The following is a 5,377-nucleotide window of genomic DNA, read 5'->3' on the forward strand; positions in this document are numbered from 1 at the left end:
AGAATTGAAGTTAGGAACTCAAGGATAAATTCACTAATGTTTAACCATCAAACCAATAACTCATTCTTGATATAATTTAAAATATTTATTTTAAAAAACAAGGCATCTCACATACTAGGGTTTAAGTCAAAATTTGCAAAATAATAAAAATGATTCGAGAGAAGGGATTTGAACTAGGGTTTCAAGAAATGTTTCACTAACACTTATCCAACAAACCAATACCTCACTTATTTCCTAAAAATGCATAGATAATCTCAAAAATTAAGGCATCACCACTCTCTCTTGATTCATAAATCCAATTATACTAAACCCCAATTTTTGGGATGTTAGAATTCAACAAAAATGAAATGTTCTAGGGAAATTGTATGACGTGGAGGAGGAAAGAAGAAAATTAAAAATATATTTTTGGGGGGGGCGCACTGTGAAATGCCCCAATCTTTAAACAAATTGTTTAACTTCCCTTCTATGGGCTTGCCTAGTAACATAATTGGCCCATCTAGAAAAACAAATATCTCAGAATTATCTACTCGGTCATCCTCACATTATCCATTACCCAGTTTGTTGCAATACTACGAAAATAATCTTTTAATACCGCAACTACTCAGTTCAAATTCTTTATTCTGTCTCTGGAAATCATAGAAAACTATTAAAAAAAAGAAAAGGAATCAATATTAAATAAGTAAAAAAATAAAATTAAAGTAAAATAATTAAAGAAAAGAAAGATAAAAGAAATCGTTAGCTCAAACATCTCAGAGATCAATGGAGTGCTTGTCTCGATCCACATGGGAACCTTAGTAGTGCTTTAAGCGTTGCCCATTAACTTTAAATGTGATCACCGTTTTCAAGTCATTGATATTAACAACTCCATGAGGATATGCTTCTAATAAAGTTCTACTAGCATAATATATTTCTCGTAGTATTTTGTCTTTCCTTTACCCAACATGGCTCCCACAGCATAATCGCTGGTGTCACACATGACTTCAAAACGCAGTGTCCATTCCAGAGCTACTACAATTGGTGCTACTATAAGTTTTTTCTTTAAATACTTAAAGGCTACCAAGCAATGTTCATCAAAATTGAAAAGTCTATTTTCCTCCAACAAAGTGCACGTTTAGATATCTTCGAAAAATCCTTAATAAATCTTCTATAAAAATCTGCATGACCTAAAAAACTTCTAATACCCCTAACACTGGTGGGAGGTGATAATTTTTCTATCACTTCAATCTTTGCTCTGTCCACTTCAATTCCTTTCCGTGATATCCTATGGACCTGGGCATACTGCCTTCAATGTCGTGACAAAGGCACTAGGGTGTCGCAACACTGGTCCTGTACGAGAATAATTATGAGCCAGGGGCATTTTGGTCCATAAAATGGAAATTAAACACGAGAATGTCAACTAATCAAAGGTTGAGGATGATAGCTACCCAAATTCTATAAAGAGTCCCATTTAGCACTTGTGGAGGGGAGCTTTTACATTTTAAGTTTTTCTTTGTAAATTTAGTTTTAAGTTTTTTTTCCTTTTAGGCTTTAGGTTTATTTCAGTTCTTTTCTATTTGTTATTTTCAAAAAACATGAGTTATAAACGTGATCAAACTACTATGGATTCTGCGCTTCAATCTATACAATTCAAGATTCTCTTAAACCTTTGTTTATATTTGCTATTTATGTTTATCTTGATCGTCAAGTTTATTGTGTTCATGAGATCCATGAGGAACTAATCCTCTTATGGGGAATTAGTGAGTGAGGTGTGATTAACTAATTACTATGCTAGGTTTTTTTAGCAGATCAGTTGTTTGGGAAAGGAAGAACTTAAATCCTAGGCTTGATGACCCAAGGAAGTCATTTAGGTGGGAATTAACCAAAATTTGGTATGACCTATTCGTGAATACCTTATCCCCAAACTAGTCTAAATAGTGAGGTTGAGAGATAAGTAGTTATTACCTACTAATTAGTTTAGTGGAAGATCGAGAGATCCTACTAGGGTAATGACTAGTTGATTGAGTAGAAACCTGGAATAGTAATTAGTTATGGCCAACGAAGCGAGCTAATCACCCATGCCTAAAATTGATTAGGTTTATAAGTTAGTTTTCCAAGGTCCTTTTTATTTATGTTTTGGTTATTTTTTATTTCTCTTACTTATAAAAACCAAAAAACCCTTATTTATGTTTATTCGTAATATAGTTTCTTTAAAATACTAATTAGATCTACTTGCATTTAAATTTGAATTATTCTAGTAACTCACCTCCATTGGGTACGATCATTGGAGTGCTCACCCACTCCATTGTAACTATATTACAAACTGACCTGTATGCTTGTGGACACTGCCTAGATTTAGTATCTTTTTGTTGCAATATTCATACTCCGGACGCTAGTATGTCTGAAGGTGATCAAGTTGTTGGTGTTGTTGCCATAGAGGCAACACTACTAAGTCAATTTTAAATTTTACGTTTTAATAAAATAATTAAGAAATTTATAAATTATAGATACAATTTTTATTTTCTTATTTGTACTAACCTTTGTTTTTTTTGGTTTTAGTGTATGACTCGTAATAAGGGAACACCTATAGAGCCAGCCACCAATTTAGAGGGAATAACTCGCTACAATCATCAACAGGAAGAACGATCAAGTGAAGTTGATGAAATAACATTTATGTGATTTGATTAAGTAACCTCTAACAAAATGAAGCAGGTGCTAGGAAAAATGTGCTTTGACATGAATTAGTTATGACCTAGTATTACTTGTCCTTTATTATTAACGTCGATTTCTTTGAATCTCAGATTTGATGATTACAAAAGAAAGGATCCAATAGTTTTTCTCAGGCAGTTTGAACATATATGCAGTACTGTCACACACACTAGTGTGTCAGCAGAGACTGTCAAACTATTGTTAATCCCATTCGCTCTTGATGGATAAGTGAGAGCTTGGTTAGATGCACTTCCACTAGATACAATTAGCATAGATAACCTTGAGAAAGTTTTGAAAAGATTCAAAGAAACCAATCTTGTGCTTTAACTTGGAATAATTTCATTTTATGGTAAAAGAAGGGTTGGATTTAGGACATCAAATATTAAGAAAAGGTTTGGAAGTGGACAAACCAAAAATTGATGTTATCAATGTTAGAGTATTGATCGCCTCTGGACGTACTAACGCCCAGAGTGTGAATACTATAATAAAATATAGAATTACGAGGCGGTATCTGTAAGTATACGGGTATAGTTGTAATATAGTTTTACAGTGGAGTGGGTGAATACTCCGAGGATCGTACCTAAGGGAGGGGAGCACTAGATTAATTCTAACCTAAAGACTAAAAGATCTAATTAGTACTTTAGATTCAGTTATAGTATGAATAATATAAAATAAAGGATTTTTTTGGGTTTTTATAATGATAAAAATAAAACAACATAAAAAGATAAAATTTAAGAGATTAAAAAGGAAGAATAAATCTTATTTTATTATGGGTGATTAGCTCGCTTCGGTAATCTCCATCAACTGACACTTTCAGTTCCTCATCAATCAACTAGTCACTACCCTAGAAGGATCTTCCAATCTTCCACTAACATAACGAGTTAGCAAGAACTACTTATCTTCCAAGCTCACAGTCCAGGCTGATTTGGGGTTAAGGTGTTCATGAATGGGTAATACCAATTTTGGGTTAATTCCCACCTTGATGACTTCCCGGAGTTGTCAGGCTTAGGGTTTTTTTCACGTTCTCCCTTTCCCAAACAGCTTATCTATTGAGTAACCCTACAAAATAGTTAACAGATCATACCTCCACTCGCTAATCCCCCATAGAAAGATTAGTTCCTCATGGCATTCATAATCAATATTAATTGATGTAAAGAGAAAGCATGCTAATTAAATCGAGAAGATAGAGTAAATGAAATAGCCCGATTATATTGATATTAAGCATAAATCCACAGAGTTGAAAGAAAAAAACAAACAAATAAACTAAACTACAGAAACCTAAGAAAGAAAATGAAACTAAATATAAATGATGAATCTAGGTTAATTAAAATGTGTCTTTAACATGTGCCAAAGGAGCCTATTTATAGCCTTCAGGTGGTCGTCATCCTTAACCCTTGGTTAGCTGACATTCCTGAGCTTTAATTTCAATTGTGCAGACCAAAATGCCCTTGCATCGAGTTTAATTTCCATCCCAGAGTCAATGACATGACACACTAGGACTTGTGTCGCGACATAGCAACCAGTATGATCCTCTGTAGCCATCTTCAGGGGTATGTCGTGACACCCTCAGTCTATGTCACGACATTGAAGGTAAACTTGAATTTTCTTCATTTTGTTCCCTATGTTGCGACATTAGTCCTCCCGTGTTGTGACATATCATCCAATATCGTCCTAAAATGCCTTCTAATGGTCTCCTGCTGATACGAACTCGTCTCGTGATGTTTTGAGTCGTATGTGTTGCCCAATCGTGAATTGAGTAAGGATGGATTCGTTTTGGTTTTAAAATGAAACAAAATAGAGATAATGGCTTCAAACAAAGGTAATAAACAAAATAAAGACGAAACAATAACAAATTAATTGGCTAAGACCGAAAATGAACCAACAATAATGAATTGTTGACCCGAATCTCAAAATGGTCTTTAGGTGTTTTTCGGTTAAAGGAAACAGGAAAGGAACCTTGACCCACTATCAACTATGATAGGAACCAAAGGTATATTGAACGCCACACCAAAGGTGATAAGTTCAGCAACAAAGAATAGATGGACGCCACAAGCTATGCTTGATAAGTCAAATCAATTCCGAAAGAACAAAGAGAATTGGATAGCTCACAATTCAAATATTTCATCTATATTCAGCAAAAAGTTTCTCCCCTCTATGGCTGATTACATCTATTTATAATGCTAGAACAAGGTAACCGAATGGTCAAAAACATCCACTTAATGTGCCATAAAAAGCGATGTCTTTTCTTATTCTTTGAACCAAATAACTCCTTCCATAAAATCACTTTAATTCAGCTGATTTGAATGTCTTTAATGGCTTAGAAAATGACTCTTGAGTTGTCCTTGGCTAGTCGAATAGTCACCATCTCTTAACCTGCTCCTTAATGACATTCAAAGGCTTGATTAATTTCTCTTGAAAGCTTCAAAAGCAATTTGGAAGTGGAAGAGTTGCTGCTGAATTTTAAAGGGCATAAAATGCTCTTTAAAACTCCTTTAATGATTTTTAAGCTCCCTTTATAACAGCCCTTTAATTGTAACTCAAAAGAACTTGAACGACCACTTAATTAAATGTGTAATGACCTTGAATTGCAACCACTATAAGCTAAAAGTCACCTGCAATAAACACATTAAAATGAGTTTATTAAACAAATGAAAACACTTATTTATCATAACAAACATTAAACTTACTTAAA

This window comes from Gossypium raimondii, chromosome 2 (assembly GCF_025698545.1).
Source record: "Gossypium raimondii isolate GPD5lz chromosome 2, ASM2569854v1, whole genome shotgun sequence".
Lineage (NCBI taxonomy): Eukaryota > Viridiplantae > Streptophyta > Magnoliopsida > Malvales > Malvaceae > Gossypium > Gossypium raimondii.